Source organism: Cavia porcellus, unplaced genomic scaffold, assembly GCF_034190915.1.
Source record: "Cavia porcellus strain 051 isolate PalLab524CR breed Dunkin Hartley unplaced genomic scaffold, mCavPor4.1 scaffold_18, whole genome shotgun sequence".
NCBI classification, from domain to species: domain Eukaryota; kingdom Metazoa; phylum Chordata; class Mammalia; order Rodentia; family Caviidae; genus Cavia; species Cavia porcellus.
In genome coordinates this window covers 62,552,981-62,573,812 of record NW_026947501.1, presented here as the reverse complement: position 1 = coordinate 62,573,812, position 20,832 = coordinate 62,552,981, and the positions used below count along the sequence as shown (strand labels likewise).

Sequence of the window (20,832 nt, the reverse complement as noted above, 5' to 3'; positions counted from 1 at the left end):
CCTGTGACTGTGTGAGATTTGGGAGGGGGGACATCTAGATACAAGCGATAACAGGAAGCCATCTCAAATTTGTATATCAAACCCTGTTTCCCTGGCTTTCAGAATTGTATCTTTCCTTTCTTCACAACACTACCACTCGAGAGCTGAGCTGGTAGATCACACCTAACAGGCTGCATGCAAAGCTCTTGATCCCTTGACTCACTAACCCGGTCTGTAAGGGCACCACTATGTGCCCGTCTGCTCAGAGCACCACTCTAAGATAATCCTGCTCTTCTCTCCCTTTTACTACACAGCAAATCCGATAACATCCTGTAAACTACATTAGCACCTATCTGGGTCTGCCATTGCCCGTCTTCTCTAACAATCTACATGAGTCAGGCCGCCGTGTTCTCTTGTCAGACCCCTTCTTCACCTTCTCTGGCTCCTCTGCGGACAATTCTTCCACAGCAAGGTAAGGGTCCTTATCCCGGCTGAGGAGGGCTGCCAGGGCCTGGCCTTGGCAGTCCTTCTGGACTCATTTTCTACCATCTTTCCTTATTGACCCTACTCTGCCTTCACAGGCTTCCTCCTTGCCGGTTCTTGGCCACACCAATGGCCCTCGCCTTTCTCCATGCCCTGAACCCTCTTCCAGAACTTTCCATAGCTCACTGTCTTCCTTCCAGCTCTGCTCAGTAGTCACTTCTGAACAGTGGGCTTCTTCAACCACACTATCCAAAAACATCCTTCCATGACCCCATTCTGCTATGCTGAGACTTGTTTTTCTTCACCACATAATACTTTGTATTTTAATGTAAGTACTAGTCCTCTCTTCTTATTGCTACATCAGAACTCTGTCTATCATGTTCTTTGTTGCAATCCCAACATCTGGAATAGTTCCTGGAAAACACTGGATAAATATTTGATTAGTGAATGAATTATTCTCGGTACAGAAGGCAATGAGTTGTCTTTGATTCTTCACTTGGGTTTACCCTCTCATAGAGTCACCAGGCCCTTCAGAGTCTTCCTCATGTTTATTCAGTGAGCATTTACTGTGAGCAAACTGCCTTATGATGTGCTTATCCCTGAGTGACTTACTTCCCACAAGTGCTGGGTCAAGCCAGGTAACTAATGCAGCATGAACTTTCTAAACTCTAAAGCACCACACAAATCTCATTTGGCTTCCAATCCTGCTGCAATGGCACTAGGTAATGTTACTTTCACTTGGACTCACACAGAGGCCTCTGACTAATCTTCCTGCTTCCAGACTCTTCCCAGATAATATATTCTGCACCCTGCTTTTCACTCAATCTTCTTAAAGAACTGCCATAATTATGCTCAAAAACTGTGATTGCCTTCCAATTCCTGACCAACTTGTACACAAACTCCTTGGCTCGCATCCACGACTCTTCCCAGCCTGGCTCAAGACCGTGTTCTTGCTGTCACCTATTTGTCTTCACCAAACATCTTCATTTTCAAGTGAATCTAACCTGCTGATCACAGCTGCCATTCCATCCTGCCCTGTCATGGCGCTGTTCCTCTCATAGATGCTTCGTGGATCCCCCTTCTTTAAAAAGATAACAGCAAATGTGTGGCCATAAAGCTGCCATCCCTGGATTTTGCTAAGTGAACCCTCTCTACTTTCCATTTTTGCAACATTTTGTTCTTCCTATTGAGGGAGAGATCTTAGTGTCCTTTAGAAGAGGAAGGAACAAAAAAGGTGCAAGCAACACTGTTAGCACTTGTGGCTTCTCCCACATGCTGCTTGGAAGGCAGGTGAAGTCTGGCTTTGTGTTTCCAGCCTTTCTGATTGGTGGCCCCCGTGGGACCAGAGCAGTCCCTGTGGGTTTTTCCCTGGGACTTGTGGAGGTTATACGGGCAGGCTTTAATTTTCCCCGGTAAGGGGACAGAAAGTCACAGGAAACCAACATTTACCACAGGACAAGTGACATTCTTTAGTCCTGTCTTTCACAATTACAGGGATGGTGTTTTGGCCTCCATGATTCTGACTTACTTTCTTAATTAATGTTGACCTCTGAAGAGAAAGAGCAGTTAATTACAATCTTCCTTTGAACTCAGACACCCACATGACTCTTTTTATGAACTTTTCTTTACCACAGATTTTCCTAATGTCTTATTTGTATTTATAATCCAATAGCATAAGCATATAGAAAGAAGAGGCAAACTTACAAGTTGTCCCCCATTCTATCTCTTTAGACTTAGATTTGTGTACAGGGCTTTGTTCTTGCTTTCTTTGCCCCGGACGCTGTCCTTCCACAGCTTCCGGCTCATTTCCTTCTAGTCGCTTAATAGTCACTTCTAGAAAGCTCTATTTGTTTGTATAGGGATTATTATAGGCTAACAAATTTGATATTAAAAATTAAAGAATAAATATAGATGATATTAAATGAGATATTTCCTGTTTCTTCTAATTATACGTGAAGCCAGAGCTGATTATGAAGTATACCAAATTCTCCATAGCTATGGTCACAAAGGTCTGTGTGATAAAGGTTTGCTCTCAGGAGTGGCACTTTTGTGAGATGGAGGAATCCTTGGCAGTAGGCCTTGGGGGCTCCTTAGATCACTGGGAATACGTCATTATGGGGACCAGGGAATACCTAGACTCTTCTTCTTCCTCTTTCATCCCTGGCTCATGAGGTGAGTGATTTTGCTCTGTTGCTTGCTCTCTGTCATTGTCATCTGGCATCCTCACCAGAGGCCCAATGCAATGCTCCCTCCCATCTTGGATTGGAGCCTCTGGAACTATCAGGTAGATAACCCTTTCCTCATTATGTGTTAACTGCTTCAGGTATTTTGTGTTAGTAATGTGAAGCTGACTAATGTAGTCACATTATAAAGATTGACACTAATCCATTTTTATAGAATTTACTGAGGCATGACCAGATGGAATCTTCAAATCATCTTCAAGTATATGAGGATGATTTGAGAAGGTACTCAACAGAGGATGGAGGGTAAGATTACTGCGGCATTTCCCCGCTCATCACTCTGAGGAGAAAAATAGGTTTGTCTCTTTTCTCCAAGCTAGGCAAACCTGGAAGAGTGATGTCTGCCGACAGGGGATATTGAGACGGGGGCCTCCCTCTTATCTGGAGAGCTATCAGGGTGCAAGGATGGCTGAAGAGATGGTCAGTGAGGACCTCTGGCAGCAGAGGACCCAGCCAGGACTTCCAGAGTCCCACGGAACAAGCTGGGCTTGAACTTGCAGTCTTCCTACCTCAACCTCCCAGAGGGCTGGATGATAGGCATGTGCTTCCATACCCATCACGGCTTTCATAGTTTTAAAAGAGTCATATGCAGGGTGAGTGTGAAAGCATTGTGGGAAAAACTATAAATTAGTTACACTGATACTCTTGGAGTGCTTATCCAAATGCTATAGAGTACATAAATTATTTTATTATTCCCTACATCCTAAAATAGTATTTTTATTTCCATTTTATAGAAGAAGAAATGGAGGCACGAGGAGTTTACTTGTTCAAGATCACAGAATTACCATGCTTCACAACCAGGGTTTAAATAAGCGGATCATAGTATGTATTGGCTTCATTTTGATGCCATCTGTTTGTTGATACTCAGGTTCATTATTCCCACTTCTAATTTCTTTTCTCTCTTAAGCTCAGGATTTGCATGTCCTCTATTTATTTGCTATTCCCATTTGGATATTTAATATGCACTAGAAAGAGCACACTGAAGGGGAGTTCCTGACAGTGACGTGCTCCTACCTCAGTCTTCCCAAACTTAACCTCATCTTCCTTGCTCCCACACACGCAGGTCCAATAGATCATGGATCCATCAAACTCTCACAATTTCCACCACCCCCTTCTTAGTCCAATCCACCATCTTGCCCCTGTTTGTAAAAGGTGTGACCTTCCTTGTCAGCCTCCTCTTTACAGTAGGCGGAAAGGTGTTTTCGTTCTTTTTTTCTTTAGCTTTACATTTCTCTGAAAATAAAATCTATGGAGCGCTATGAGGCCTGGTGTCTTCTCCCCGCCCCTTTCCCACGTCTCACTCAACAGCAGCAGCACGAGCCTCCTGTCCCTTCTCTCAGGAGCCCAGGCCTGCGTCCTTGATTCTTTCTCTGCCTAGGGTGCTTTTTTTCTACCCTGTGCACACCTGGATCATCCTCATCTTTAGCTCTCAGTTCTGAGGTCCCCTCATTGCTTTCCCAGTTAGCCCAGCCCTTTTCTACATATATTTTTGTGAAGGCACTCTATACAGTTGTAATTATTTTATTTATTATTTTTAACTTTTTTTTTGTACCAGGAACTTTGTACTCAGGCCCTTGCACTTGCCAGACAGGCACTTACACTGCTGAGCTATATTCTCCGATTTCACTGATTTATTAGTTATATTCATCACATATGCTCCTTTCCCTTGATTAGAATGTAAGTTGTCTAAGGAGGGGACTGTGCATCCTTCTTGTTCTTCACAGCATCCCCAGAACCTAGCTCATTGCTTGGAGTAGAGCAGATGTGCATATTTGTTAAATAAATGAATGAAGTTTGCATGTAGAGATTGTTGCATTAAAAATAAAGAGAAAACAAATTTCCATATGTCATATACTGACCCTGATGAATTTTTAACCTGGAGACTGGTATTTTGTGGAAGTGAAAGCCCATTTGGGGCAATTATGTCTTCTGGAGACATACAACACCATATGTTAATGATACAGAGTTTCTTTGGGTCTTGATGAAAAGGTTCCAGGGGTGACTGTCTTGATGGTTGCATAATGTGAATATTGCTACAAATCAGTGAACTGTACACTTCAAATGGTTAAAATGTATACTATGTGAGTAATAATGTAATAAAAATGCAAAAATGGTAAATAGAAATCTAGAGTAAATTATCAGAAAATGAAGAAGTTGCTATAATAGCACTGCCTCCTGTATACAAAGAATATTCTTTTATAGTGTTTTAGGAATGAAGAATTATAGACATGGCTCCTGTCCTCAGAACTAGGGTTTAGAATTCCCCTACCAGGCAAGAGTAGGAAAAATGGGGAGAGAATCAGTGCAAGTCTTACCTTTGTCCTACAATAATCCTAGAAAGTTGATAAACGCAGAACTTAAGTATTAAATGCAGTCTAAAAGAAAAACACAGAAAGCAGTTTTTAAAGAATAGCACAACATCCATCCATTACAGATGAGATTTACCAAGAAGAAATTGAAACAGAGATGCTTCTAGAAATTACTTGGGTTTCAGTGTGAATTACCATTTTTATGTTGTGAAAATTATGTGATGTTAAAACCAAAGCTGAAAGTGAGCACTCAGGATATATTTATCCATTTAGAAATGGCAGTTGTCCCATAATTCAGTACTTCTGCCCAAACCAACCTTAGTGTAAGGGAACGTGGAGCAGTGGAGACAGCAGTGGCAAGTGAGAACCGGAAGCCTGGGTGAGAATCCCCGTTCTGTTCCCACCAGCTCCTTAGCCTGCAGGACGTGACTTAACCTTTTCCAGCCCCACTTGTCTCCTCTGTCTGTGAAAAAATTGTGTATCTCATGACACTGTTGTAGGTTAATTTAGCTTATCTATTCAGAGAGGTTAGCATGCGACCTGCCATCTATCACATAGAATATTTATATGATTGTTGGTAAAAGTTGTCATATATCACCCAAGTCACAGTATTGTCATGAGAGTAACTGATGTGGGTGTCTGTGCGTGTGCTGCTTGTGATTTGAATGTAGAAATTTAAGCCCCAAGGGACAAGTACTGAGAAATGTGATCTCTCGGAAGTGATTAGCAGCTTTGTAAAAGGAACCTGGGTTAAAGGAAACAATTTCTTCCCGTTCTGTCTCTTCTACCATGTAAGTATATGGTATTTGTCTTCTTTGAAGGATCCATCAACCAGGTGCCATCTTGGAAGCAGACAGCAGGCCCTTGCCAGAACCCAGTCCTGTTGTCGCCCTGCTCTTGGAAGTTCCGGCCTCCAGAGATTTGAGAAATGAATGTGTTTGTTATTTATAAATTACCCACTGTATAGCGTTTTGTTATAGCAGCATAAACAAAGATTTTCATAGCATAGCAGAAAATGTGTGTGTGTAGTGTTAGTACCTATAGAAGTGCTTAGGACATGGTATACATTAATAAATGATTGTTGAATAGAAATGTATGGGAAAACAAAGTGTAGATTGCTATAAAATATTTTTTTTCTTTTTTTTTTTTTTTTTTTTTTTTTTTTTTTTTTGGTATTGAGGATCAAACTCATGACCTTGCGCTTGCCAGGCAGGGGCTTATGTCACTGAGCTAAATCCTCAACTATAAAATTTTCTTGTTTATTTTTTAAAAAATAAAATAGATTGACTAAAAGACTACATTTAAAAAAAAAAGATGCTCAAAATATTCTGAGCCAACAGGTATGATTTTTAGAATATTTAGCAACCATTTGGGGGTAGTATTGATTAGATAGGATGGGTGCTGGCAATTGCTCTAGAGGAGGCTGTGGGGGCCCTGACTGCTCTGTTTAGCTAGATGGGCCCAAGGAGGGAGCAGAGAAGAGGAAGAACAATATGAAGTGGAAGGATCTGCATAGTGTGTCAGTTGTTTTCTAACAAGTACAAGACAATGTCAGTATTTTAATATCTGAGCTGGCTGTGCTGGGGCTTACAACCTGAAGAGGTCTCTTTTCAAAATGAAGCCCTGCATTGCCAGAGTTGTAAGGAGGGAGCATACACCCTATGTATACTGTTTCGCAGCTCATGTCTCATCCAATACATCTGAACAAGAGCTAGTTTACTTAAAAGTAGCCATCTATCAATGAACTGGGGCACTGAAGAAAACTCTAGCAGCTTATTATGAGGAGAAGATAGCTGGTGTTACATCACGGATCTATAAAAGTCAGGCCAATTTTGGAACTATGTGGGTGAGTTTCCAATTGCATCAGCCTGGCTTTTATTGCTTTTGATAATGCATTATTAGTCATCTTTATTCCAACAAAATACTCATTATTTTCCATAGAGTGGATGCTGAATTTCAGATCCAATTTGGTAATCATCTGTGAGTGGTATGCTAGAAACCCTGCATGTCTGAATAAAAGCAACTATTTGCAGGCCAATGGCAAAGTTGGGAAATAATCTGGTCACTGTCTTTGAAACTGCTAGTAATAAATTCAGTCTTAATATACTTCTGTGTAATCCTTTTAAGATATTTGTTGATCCACTAAATATCATGAACATTCAGCAACCTCCAGAAGGTAAAGGATTTGGAGATTATAGTTTGTGAGGAGAAGGGAGTGTATAGGTTTTCCCTTTCCAATTTGAATTCGGTCAAAAAGGCTGCATATGTTGATTAGCACGAGCGGCTTCTGTGATCCATTTACTGGAGAGGTTAAGTGAGGCCTTTTTAATGAAGTCTCTTACTCTGTTTTGTGCTGCTATATCAGAGTATCTGGGATAAGGCAATTTATAATAATCAGAAATTCAAATGCTCACAGTTTCGGAGGCCGAGAAGTCTAAAATCAAGGCCAGCTTTGGTGAGAGGCTTGTGGGGTCATCAGCACGTGGCAGAAGGTCGAAAGGCAAACATTCAAGAGAGTGAACCTATTCTGTGAACTTGGCTCTAAATGTGTGACTCTGTCCAGGAGAGTGGGGGCCCCCATGACCTAAAGCTCCCCACTAGGCCCCACCTCTCAATAGTCACAATGAGGAGTAAGCTGCTAACACGTGAATTCTGGGGGTGCACTGCAAACCATTGCAATGTGTGAGTCAGGGCTCTCCAGAGACAGAACTAACCAGAGCATGGACCTCTATCATCTGTATCTCTATATACATCTGTATTTAATCATCATCTGTACTTTTGACTATCTATCTATCTATCTATCTATCTATCTAATCCTCAAAGTTTCATGCACTTATAGGCAGGATTTTGGGGTAATAACTGCACCATAGGGGTGTGACACTCACCAGTGATTCATGCAATTAAGAGTTTGTAGCTAAATATGATGTTGGAAGGTGAAGCCTGGTTGCAGGAGGTGGATCTCTGGCTGTGGTGTGGAAGGGTTTATTTCCCATTCCTCCTCTCTCGATGTGTTTCTCTGCTTCCAGCCACTGTGCCATGAGCTCTTTTTCCTCTGCCATGTCCCTCTGCCATGTTGCCTTGAGATAAAGCCAGCTGGTTATGGACTAAAACCTCTATAAACTACGAGACAAAACAAACCTTCTTTAAATTGTATCAGGTATTTTGTCCTAGCAATGAAGGAAGTAACTAAGACAGTACCTTTCATCCATCCTGTAAGGAATTGGCTCACATGATTGTGGAGGCCTGGTTAAAAACCCAAACACCTTCTTTCTCTTGCGTTGAGCAAGATTCCTGAACTTTATTCTGGGTCAGTTGCAGTCTGAGTCAAAGACAGTCTGTTGGCACAATTTTTTCTTGTTTGGCAAAAGTCAGGCTTTGTTCTATTTAGGCCTTCAGCTGATTAGATGAAGCCTATTCATATCATGAAGGACAAAGACTTTATATAAAGTCTACCAATGTAAATGTTAATCTCATCCCAAAGAACCTTTGTAGAAACATCCAGAATAATATGTGATGAAATATCTGGACACCATGGCCCAGACAGGTTGCCAAATAAATTAATCATTAATATGACAGATTATGGGCATTTTATTGTTTCTGTGTATCTATCTCTCAGAAAAAGCTGTCAAGACAGCCAAATGAGTATCCCACTGAGGGATAGTCGTTGATGGAGATGTTAAACCAGGGAGGAAAAGACTTAGGGACATAGAGTAACAAAAAGATAGTGACAAGTCCATAGTTTCAACACCCACAGATCTACAGTCTCCCTCTCTCTCTGTCACACACACAGACACACACACACACACACACACACACACACACACACACACACACTTCTACACTTTCAAATGCCTACGTGTGAAAAGCAAGGAGCAGAGCAGGACGTCCAGAGGAGACACATTTTGACTCTAGACAGGTTGGTGCCACTATAAATTGGTGACTTCTGACCGCAGCTGACCCTGAACCGACTCAGCATGGCTCTTCTGTTTTGAGCTGTTTTCTAGTTCCTCACAGTGGTCATGGCAAACTTTTCTCATTTTCCTCAGACCCTAATCCTGCCCTGTCCATTTTACTTCCTATTCTGTGGTGACGAAAGGCCTCCAAATCAGTAGCACACCCCTGAATGCACCTCCACTCTCAGCTCTTCTTCCCTCTCTCACAGTGAGCAAGGTTCCTGGACTTCACCCTGGCCCAGTCGCATCTACCTTTCCCAGAACCTTGCTTGTTTGGGTGACTGCATGATTTCTTAGACATGAAAATGTCAAGGGCTCTGTCCCACATATTTTATGGCAATTAGATTTTATAGTCCCAGTGTCTGCTCTGCTAGACTCATGGCTGATGAGCTTTTTCGTTGTTACAAACCAGATGAAATAAAAAAGAGAGAAGAAAACAACTATGCACACATGTACAGAATCTCACATTGATATATTTTTACTGGTGATGATGTCAACAGAAAAAAAGGCAAATGCACAAAACGCAGAACATTTTTAGATTAAAAGTGATTCAAGTGTGAAGGATTCGTAGGCGGAGAGACAGACTTCTTTGCTATTGGCGCTGAATCCTTAATGTATTCTTGTGCAGAAAGCATGGGCCACAGCAGCCAGAGTCATACTTGCATTATGCATCAAAGGCACATCGAGGATAACAGCTACACTGGTGCAACTCCCAGACTGTCTTCCTTCTATGTCTGCTCCAGTCCCACCTTTGCTACCATTAACCTGGTTATCTGTATCGTAGAGTAGTGTTATGGGTTCCACACAATACGTTCATTTAGGTGAACACCAGTACAATCAAGGCATAGTTTTGATTCTGTCACCCTAGAAAATCCCCTCCAACTCCTTTGCATTTAATGTTTTCTACCATCAGTTTCAGGAATTCATGGACTCATTTTCTAATACTGACTAATATTGATATTTTATAGTTTGCCTTAGTTTTATAGTATGCATTAGTTTTAGTTGTTTATTTAAATGGAAGCATTACTGCATACTGTTTTATTACTGTCCTTTTATTCTCAACATATTTTTTGAGATTCTATGGTTTTGTGTATTTTAGTAATTTGTTTTTGTTCCTAAGTGGTACTCTATTGTATAAACCATGGCATACAACAAAGAAAACCACCAAGAGAACAGGAAAAGAATATCACATTTATATACATTGTATATTTTTATATGTTGTATTACATTGTAAACAAATCGTATACTATAACCTATTTATCTAATCAGGTCACAATTGAGGTTGTTTTCAGTGGTTGATTATCATGAATAAAGCTATCAATGTTAAGGCTCGCACTTTTCTTTTGTTTATATACTCAAGGATGAGATAGTAATGTGTGCTCAACTTTATGAGGGATATCAAACTGCTTCCCATCAGAAATATTAGTTCATATGTTCAGAATGAGGTATGATCAAACCTATGTCTAATGTTGCTGCTACGCGCCGTCATTGGAAATGTTGGTTCATTAAAACAATAGAATGTGTCCCCATCTTCTTTATTCACAAGACCAAGTACAACACAACTTCTGGCTCTTCCCTAACATCAAAATGACCACAAAAGGTAAATATTTTGAGTTGATTCAGGAGATCAAGACATCCAGGACAGCACAACTAAGACATCTACAAGGAGGATTCCAGAACTGCTCCACAAAGTGGCGAGAACGATGGGATAAGTGTGTTCCAAGTGCAGTGATGTGAGAAAGATTAATGACAATGTGTCTTTCACTGTAGCCATTTTTATAAATTTAAAAATCACTGAATTTTCTGTTTGCACCTCACATAGCAAAAGCCAGTGGACCGTCTACGTTTTACATCTGTTCTAAACTTTACTCTCTCCCACTGATTTTAATGTCTGTCTTTGTACCTACTTCATATTAGACTGTCTTGGTTAATTGCAGTTTTCATTTGAAATAAGATAACTTAAGTTCTTCAATTTTGTTCTTTTTTTTTCTTCCTCAAAATATTTTTGGCAGTTCTATGTCATTTGACTTTATAAATAAATTGTAGAATCAGCTTATCAGTCTTTGCAAATGTACCTTCTGGAGTTTTAGTTAGATAGAACTAACATCTTAATAATGTTGAGATCTCCAAAGAATGAATGTGAGTCTCTATTAGTTTAGTTCTTCTTCCATTTCTCTTATTTTTATATGAAATAGTCTGAATTTGCATGTGAACAGTTTTTAACACCCACATAGGTTTGGGCTAAGCAAAGTGCTATGTGTTGGTTCCTGAACTGTACAACGTCAGTCCTCTTTTTCTACCTATCTCAGTAGCATCAATAGGTTTTCCCTGGAGTTAAAATTCTAGTTTGCTTTTTTAAATCATCAATTACTAAACAAAGATCTGATGTGGAGAAATGCTTGACTATAATGTGCTGCATCAGTGAAAATTTCTCTTTTCTCAGAGGTAAACTTTCATTTACTTTATTTAAATGCTTTTTTTATTTTAAAGAGAATAAATTTAAATAGAACAAAACACATCATAAGAAAACAATTTAAGAAACACAGATTTCAAAGCAAGACCACCAGAGATCTTCACTGTCTTGTCATATTGTCTCTTGTTTACTTACAAATAGTTGTCCATATCTTCACACACAGTGAATTCATACCAAACAAAATAGTACTAAACTGATCACATCAGGATGATGAAGGCATTTTAGGTCTTCAAGACCAGACAATAGGGAAGTCAACAATGGCTGCCATAATGTCTCTCGTTCTCTTCAAAATAGCTGTCCATATATTTATGTAGGTTGAAATTAAATAAAAGAAAATAGACTAATATCACTCTGGACAGAGACTTATAGTATTGCTAGATTTTATATCATGATGCTACAGAATTAGCACTAGGTATCTTAGTGTCTCTTTTTCTTCAGAGTATCTGTTCATTATATCATGCATTATATAATCTATTCTAGTAAAATGTTTAGAAGTTCTACACATGCGTGAATCTTTAAATGTATACCTATCCTTTCTGTAGTAGAAGGAAAAGCCAATCAAAACAAGATGACAACACAAATTCCTAGAAAAACATGACACAAAGACATAAAAACCCATAATACTAGGTGTTGTACAGTAGATACTATGATGTCGCTTATCATTTTCAGTAGAATTGTCTGTATCATTAGGCATAATATAATTGAACATAGCACTACATAGCAATATTAATAAAAACAAAACATTAGAGATATTATAGAACTTCAAAGGCAGCTAATCAAACCAGAATGGGTATCCTGTTGCATCTTGTCATCTTCAGAGTAGTTGCCTCTGCTCTTAGACTTGATACTATCAAGCATATCAAATTCGAATAAAATCAGTCAAGACAAAACAGCAATCTAACAAACCAGATTCAAATAAGATTAGTCATAGTAAGACAGTGTAAGTAATACAGGGCTTCAGGTTAAGTTACTAGGAAATTAAGAATGGTTACCATAGTATAAGCTGCAGTTTTGGGGATAGCTGTCTGTACCCTCAAATCTAGTACAAATAGACAGACAGGAACAGAATAAAATCAAACTAAACAGAGCAATAAGACTAATGTGACTTTTAAATTCTGATACACTATTAGCAACATCCTCTGCCTTCCTTTTTTAGACAGTTCCTCCCCTTTTCCTTTCTCAGGGTGCTTTGTACATTTTGGGTCCCACTAACTCCTTTAGTTTTTAGATTAGGGGGGCAACCCGCTATCTACCTAAGTGATTCTGAACCTTTTTATCTCTCAGCTTGATCTTGAACTGTATTCCTTTACCTACTAAAGCCTCAAGGTTTTCTTTCCTTCTAGCTGAGTAGTTCTCCACTGCACAAAAGTGTCGTGACTTTCCAGTCTATCTGCAGCTGCTGGATAAGCTGTCCCTATTCCTCTCGGGTTCCCTGTCACATGGAGCATTGCTTTCTCACCTTGACTTTTGGTTCATTAACCCTCTTTCAGGTAGATTATATTTCCTACTTAGAGCATCTTGATGGACCCTATCTCCTGATCTACTCTGCCTGTGTTTTTTTTTGTTAGTGTATCAAGGCCATCTGTGTTAGAGATTTTAGCCAACCTTCTCTGCCTCATCTCTGCTACGTTATTTTTCTGTTGTTGGTTGTCTACTTTTCTCCTGTATCCCACTGTCTGCCCTGTTCATTGAGGTGTCTTTGCCACTGTTGCTGGAATCCTGGTGATTTTTGTTTCTCTCTAGAATGTCCTTCAGTATTTTTTGTAGGGTTGGATTGGTGGTCATGAACTCCCACAGTTCCTCTTTGTCATGAAAACATTTTGTTTTTCCATTTATTTTGAGAGATAGTTCTGCAAGATACATCAGTCTGGGTTGGAAGTTATTTTCTTTCAGGGCTTGAAATACTTATCTCCAAGCTCTTCTTGATTTGATAGTTTGTGTTGAGAAGTCTGTCATGATTTTGATGGGCTTTCCTTTATAGTTGATCTGTTTCTTTTCTCTGATGGCTTTTAATATTCTGTTCTTGTGATGAATTTCTGGAGTGTTCACTATTATATGTCTGGGTGTAGATCTGTTTTGGTTGTAGCTGGCTGGAGTTCTGTATGCCTCATACATCTGAATATCATTTCCTTTTCCTATGCTTGGGAAGTTTTCCTTAATTATTTCTGTGAATAGCCTTTGTATTTCATTTGTGTTTACTCCTGCTTCTTTACTCACGTTTTTTATTCTTGTTATACATCCTCTTAGTTGAACAGAACTGTTTGCAGTCTTGCTGTTTGAATTCCCAGTTTATATGTTCCACATTTGTATCTTGAACAACTATTTGCAAAAGGACAGTATGATGTAAAAATCAACTAGTGATTTCTTACTATTTATTTTTTCTCTGAATGTGTGTATTATTTCTATCCATTTTCTGTTTTGTTTAGTCTTTCTTTAAATAAAATTTTTAAAAAGTTATAGATCTCTTGTCATCTTCTAGACTTTGTATTGTTACTTCCTGGTTCCTTATTATTTTTAAGAGATCTTTCCTTTCACGATCACATATTGCAAATCTATCCTCAAGTTTTGAAAGTCTAACTTTAGTTTCTGTCAAGTAGTTTTGCCAGTTTTCAATAGCATTTTTAATTTCCTGGTAATCTCTGGATCTGTTTCACGTATTTTAGATTTTGTTTATATTCTTCATCAAAGGTTTCTCTCCTTTTTCTGGGATCCTCCATTCCTCCATCTGTGTCTTCTTGAGATGCTTAGAATTTCTTTTATTAACCTTTTTATATCTTGCCTCACTTGAATTAGAATTTCAGCTTTAAGTTCATCTATGAGATCCTGAAGGTATTTCTTTATGTCCGCTGATGCTGTGTCTGATATTGTGTCTGTTTGCTTTCCTCGATCTCTTCTGTATTTACCTCTCCTGAACTTAATTTGCCTGGGTCAGCTGCTGGAGGATTTTTCTTGTTTCTTTCTCTTGTCATGTTTTTTCCAGACAGGTGTATGGTGGAGGTCTCAGGCCCTTTCCACATTGCTTACTGTTTTTCTGAAGTGTGCTGGCTGGGGTTTTCTGCCCTCTCCAGTTTACTGTTGATCTGAGGTGCACACAGGGATGAGACAGGCTGACCCTTCTCCTCTGAGCCAGTCAACCAGGAAGTGCCTTCAGCACATTAGTCTGTGCCATGTGGACATCACAGGTTCAGGACAATTTCGTCCCTGGCTATTGGGTCCTGACCAGGGGCGTGACCCAGCCCAAGAAGATTCCACTGGTCTTCTTTGGGCCAGGAGCAGCTGACTAATGCCACTGGGATTCTGGGTTCAGGCCCATCCTGCCCAACTCCAATATGTCGTCCAGCTGGCTACCCCCTCCACAAAACCCAATTCCTAGCACTCACCATGGATTAATGCAGTTCTGCATGTTGATTCTGCTCTCTGTTGCACTGCATCTTCCCACCAAGGGCCCTAGACTCACCAAGCTCTGATTTTGGCAGCCGCGATTTCAGCGCCACCATGAATCATTTGACTCTAAGGTGCACCCAGCACAGCACAGGAAAGGCCCCTGTGAAAGTGTCTGGTTCCAGCCTTTTGTCCACACTTTTCCTTTCTTCCTTTTTCTTTTCCTCAGTTTCTTCTTGGGTTGTGAGAATCCCTCTCTTTTTGTCTGGTCTTCTCCATGGTGTTAAATTCTAGTGTCTGAGTTGTTTTTCTCAGAGAGGCCCTCTACCCTGCTACCTATCAAACTGCCATCTTCCTGAAAAGGATATTATTTAAATGCTAAGATGGAAAGATGCCTCAGGAAATCCTACTCTTCTATCCATATAGCTTTAGTCAAGAACTTTTACTTAAAATAGACTTTTACTTAAAATGGGGCAGGGGAATGCTGTAGACAGATCTGCCATCCTTCAAAGTGAAGCAGAAAAAGGTCCACAGCACTGTCTCTGTTGTTTTATAGTCTTTCTTTGCGAGACTGACATTTGCTAGTGCTAGAGCTGTGTGTCATCATTTGTTATTACATGCTGCCATCTAGTGAAATTTGTAGGCGTCGTGATGGTGAAGTGGGACTTCAGAATTTTGTATTTGAATTTTGGTAAATGTTACAGTTCTCCCGAATTATGTATCATTGCAGGATGAAAACAGTAACAGATAAAACTTTCTAGAAAGTAGGAAGGCTATGTAATATGTATTTAAAATTTTTTTTAAAGAATATTACCTTGTTAAAAGAAAATTACTTTGTTTTGGAAAGTTCAAAGAAATTTTTCAACCACGCTGTATTTTTAAAATGTTTTTAAAACATATAGCTTGCTTTGTTTTGAAAATTGTCATTGTTCTTTTCTTAGAGATATGGAAGCTCAGAATAAAGGGGAAACTTTCTGGAAAAGGAAAGTTACCACTGCATTTACCCCAAAATAAGACCTAACTAAAGATCAAAAAGCCCCACCCTAACCGGCCTATCCTTGCCTTATTTGCCAGTAGAGTGAATACAGAGGTACAATTTCTGGATGTTATTGGCCATCATCATTACAGCTGAAATTTATTTTCTAATTAGGCTTTATTTTTCAGAGAAATATGACCTTAGCTCTAGTGTTTCTTTAAAGGTTGCTCTTACTCTGCCCGAGTAAGTGTTTTCTGTTACACATACCATCCCCCATCAATGAGCCTTTTTGTAACTAATTCTGGGAATTTGTTTAATTTTGCAGCAAAGCTCTTAGGATTTGAAATTCCCAATCAAGAAAATCAGGGTCAGCCAATCTACTCCAAGTAGATTCATAGATTCTCGGTATTTCCCCCAGCAACCCCTAAATTGCTCAGGCTGGACTTGAACTTTGCATCTTCCTGCCGTAGGCTCCCAGGGTGTGGGGAACATTGGTGTGTGCCACCACATCCAGCTAACCTCAGACTTCTCAAACAAACATGCACTTCGCTCACTCTAGCACCATACAGCCAAGTGGGCTGTGTGGCTTCCCCTGGTCTCAGCTTCTTCACACAGAACTAAGATTAGGCTCAAATTACCAGATGGCCAGAGTGCCCTACATACTAGGACCTGCTGCTTGTCCTGGGTAAGGGAACTCGAGAAGGTTGAGCTGGGGGTGGGGGGGAGAGGGGAGCGGCAATTCAGTATGTTAGGCAGGGGGAGATGAGCCAGACAGGAGTCCTTAGGGCTGGGGTGTGGTGTCTGGAGAGTCTGAAGCCCATGGGGAGGTATCTAGCAGCAAAGGCTGTCCCTTAGCTTTGTGGCCTCCATAGGAATTCCTGGCCAGGCTATGCAGAGCAAAGAGAGATGGGGATGAAATTATAGCACATGCTTCCATTCTCCCTCTCCAGATGGGCTGGCCAGCAGAGCAATGCAGGCTCAGGAGCAGCCTGTGCAAGGCATCCTGCAGGACTTTGGATGAAACATGGGCACTTTCCATACAAGTTCTCTTCTCTAGTACTGGGATGGCAATATTAATAGACATTAATTATCACTATTCCTAATTAATTATTAACACTAGTCTAACACTTGGTTTTTCACAGTAGTAAAAGAATAAGATAAAGAGCCAGTAAATAAAACAAATCAAGCTGGGTGTGGTGGTGCACATCAGTAATCCCAGCAATTGGGAAGCTCAGACCTGGAGGCTCCCAGGGAGTTCAAGGCCAGCCTGGGCTACATAGTGAATACAAGGCTGGCCATGTACATCAAGATGCTGTTTCAGACAAACAACAAACCTGGAAATTCAAACAAATTAGAACATATCTGCATCTAATAATATGCCTTCAAAATATGCAAGCAAATAATGAAAGGTTTTCAAGGAGAAATGAATACATTCTTATTAATAACAGGAGAATTCAACATGTAGTTTTCAAAATCTGATAGACTAATTCTTTTAAGACTTTAGAAAATTTGAACAATAGAGTAAAATAGTTATAATAAAAATAGATATAATAGGATTATGATCCTATCCATTAGAGAATGTACAAATACTAAGCCACAACCACAAAAGAAAGGCTTAGTGATTGCTTAAAAACTACTATACTATTGGTTACATTCTCTGTCTAAAATACAGTGGCATTAGTAGAAGGTGGTAAAAACAATCCTTACAACTTTAGAAGTTAAAAATTGTTATCAGTTATTTATGCTTCAAGACAAAAGTATGATAAAAAATAAATGAAAAGCAGTAAAGCACTGCAAATAGAATTTAGAATTTATCTATTATGACACTTTAAATTTATGATTTTAGATTTATATTTTGGACAATATATGAAATTTTAAAACAAACAAATGAAAGAGGCTAGTTAGTTCAAGAAGTTAAGTTAGTTCAAGAATGATAAACTCAGAGCAAGAATAGAAGACAGTAATAAAGAAAACAGCCAACATTAATTAAGAATCAGATAATTAAACATTAACGCTTTGAAAAGACTAACAAACTACACAAACTTCTTGTGAATGCCAATTGATATTAACATGACTAGTGATGAATGATTACTATTGGAACTGAAAAAGAAATCACAACAAACGTGACTACAAATGTGTTGGTGATTATTATGAACAACTTTGTGCTCCCAATTTTGGAAACAGTTTATTAAATTTGTCGGAAAAATTTGTGAGCTTTATGGAAAATAAAATGCCTTATGTTCAGAGGCAAACAACAACTTGGAGGCAGCAGTGGCCTTTTATTGTCATTGCATTAGTAGATTGCAAGGAGTTCTTTCCTATGCCTCCTCCTTCCTAAGGTAAATTCTGCCCCTGACCTGAATTAACGAATCCTGGTACAGTGTTGTCTGACTGTGTTGGATTTTTCCCTGTTTGCTTTTGGGGTTTTGCATATAAAAATAATGCACCAAATAAAAACAGTACAGAAATGCTTCAAATAAAAGCATCTTCCCCATTCTGAAGAACTGTTTCTGTTTCTCTGAAAAACCTATTTACTTTCCTTGTACTATACTTTTTAAAATTTTTATCTTGCTTTCTCCTGCCCTCCAACTTCCTACAAGTGCATGAAAGGAAAATAATATAGCATATTCATTTGTGATGCATATCACTACTGGTAAAATTTAAAGTTTGATTGAGCCTTGAGAGAAGACAGGGGAAGACACTTGGCACTCGCACAGAGTACGTGGCACATAGGGGAAAAGTTATAAATGTTAAATGAATGAATAAGACATCCATCCTCTGTGACCGTAAAATACTGGGCTGATACAAATTCAGGATTTAAAGAGTTTATGAATTAAAAGTTTCCATCAAGAAAATAGAAGAAGCAATCAGTCTCGGGGATCATGTAAACTGCTAAATTAAAGCTGATACAGAGTAACAGGTTTTATTTTCTGACCTTTAATACTTTCTCCTGCCTCAGCAACTAAATTTTGCTCACATATTTAAATGGTCACTTTAATGTATTTATGTTTTATTTCAGGTTTTAAAAATAGATACGCTCAAGTGAGAGGGGTTTAGATTTTTATTTCTCTTGTTACACTTTTGTTTTCATGGGAAATCAGTCTCATTAAATGAGTCTAGTAAGTCTAGCTTTCCACAGAGCCTAAGAGATGTATTCTTGATGATTATGTGACCCAGGAGAGTGAGCAAGCGTATGTATGGATATGTGTGTGTGAATTCGTGTGTTTTTGAACACTAACTCAATTTCATTAATAAGATTTTTCAGATTTTATATCTTAGCTTGAATCATTCACTTTTTCCAACAAATTTATTAAACTGTTTGCAATAAAAAATAAATCATTATAATACAGGACTTCAAAACCTTATGAAACCAACAATACTTACCATAACACCTTTTGTCTTCAAAATAGCTGCAGATACTTTTGGACATAGTAAAAATTGAACAGAACGTAATAGGATAGAAACAATAAAGCCAAAAACAGTGAATGCAGTGAAGGACTTCAAAACAAGCCACTAGTAAACCAAAAATGGCTACCATAATATGTCTTCCTTTCTTTGAAATAGCTGCTCCTGCCATCAGATTTAGCATAATCAAACAAAACGAGAATAAAACCCAACCCAACAAAACAATGAAAGGATACAGTTTCCCAGCCAGGATGGCTTCCTGGTGAGGCTGGGTCCTCTCCCAGGAATGGTGCAGACTCAGGGAGAGGCTTGGGTGTGGCTGTCCCCACTCCAGCAGCAGCCTTGCATGGCACGGCTTTCAGGCAGGGATCCAGAAGGAGAGAAACTTTGCTCTCTGCTATTACTTCCAAGTTCCATTCTGAGTATCGGTTTGCCCATGTTCAGTCAGTTCCTCATTTTCAGGTATGGAAACACTTTTATACCATAGCATTTCTTCTCACATCTTCTGACGTCAAGAATCATAGTTCTCCTCCTCTCTAAAAGGTTCCCGGTGTCTCTTATTCACCCTCCTAGCTGCTCTAGCATCTCAGGCAGAGCTGATGATCCAACAGGAGCTGGATAAATCTTTTTTCACAATCTCAAAAATATGCATTCACATTTTCAACAAAAGACTATCCGAGATAGATGTTTTCCTCAGGCCTGTTAGTCTCAGTATAATTCTAAATTGACAGAAAATTGTAATCATTGTCTTGTTTCTCCTAATTTTGAAAGCTTCTCCAAGGAGATGAAATGTATATTACAAATGTAACAGTACACAATAGGCCAGTCACAATGCTCCATACACTCTGGAAGGCTGAGGCAGGAGGATTGCAAATATAAGTCCAGCTGGGCAATTTAGTGACGTCATGAGACCTTGTTTGACAGAAAGAAGAAAAAAGGGGAGGAGTAAAAGTAGTTTAGTGCAAAGGCCCTGGGTTCACCCACCAGGTACCACCAAAAAAAAGATATACTAAAACTGTAACATTACAAAATAGAATATGATCAACATTAACATTAATGAAATGATTAACATTAATGAAATTGAGCTTGTTCAAAAACACACGAATTCACACATACGCATCCATACACATGCTTGCTCACTCTCCTGGGTCAGATAATCGCCAGCTCAGTGAGTTCCACTGTGTGATCGTTAATCCTAGTAAGTCAACTTAAGTAAGAAAAGCCTAGCAGATTAGTAATTTCTCAGTGTGAAAACTTGTAGCATGGACAGAATAGAAAACAACAACAAAAAAGGAAATGTTTCCTTTTTCCTCGAGGAGCCCCTGTCTTGTTTTATTTTCCTTGGTTTTATCCTCTTTAAAATAAAATTAGAAACAAGACAAAACAAAACAAAACAAAACAAAACTCTTTCTCTCTGTCTGGTTTGGACAAGACGCATGCTATGTATCTTTAACCTGCTTTCCCTCTCTTTTCCCTGTCAGCTCCTGGGCTTGGAAGGGTTCCACAGGACGGTCCCTGTACAGCCAGTGTTCACACCACATCCCTCTTTCACTTTACCTTTCCTCCACAAAGACACAAGCTCTGTAATTTAAACACAGCAAAAACCAGAAAAGAAATAAAAACAGTACACTCA

At 39.2% G+C, this 20,832-nt stretch overlaps 1 long non-coding RNA gene across 1 annotated transcript; it reads left to right on the top strand.

The window, feature by feature from the left end:
• Positions 1-1,337: 1,337 nt before the first annotated feature.
• LOC111755494 (uncharacterized) lies at positions 1,338-6,125 on the top strand. The gene is made up of 3 exons (XR_002790043.2): positions 1,338-3,295; positions 3,437-3,524; positions 5,833-6,125. It is a non-coding gene; the product is annotated as an uncharacterized LOC111755494 (long non-coding RNA).
• The last annotated feature ends 14,707 nt before the right edge of the window (positions 6,126-20,832 follow it).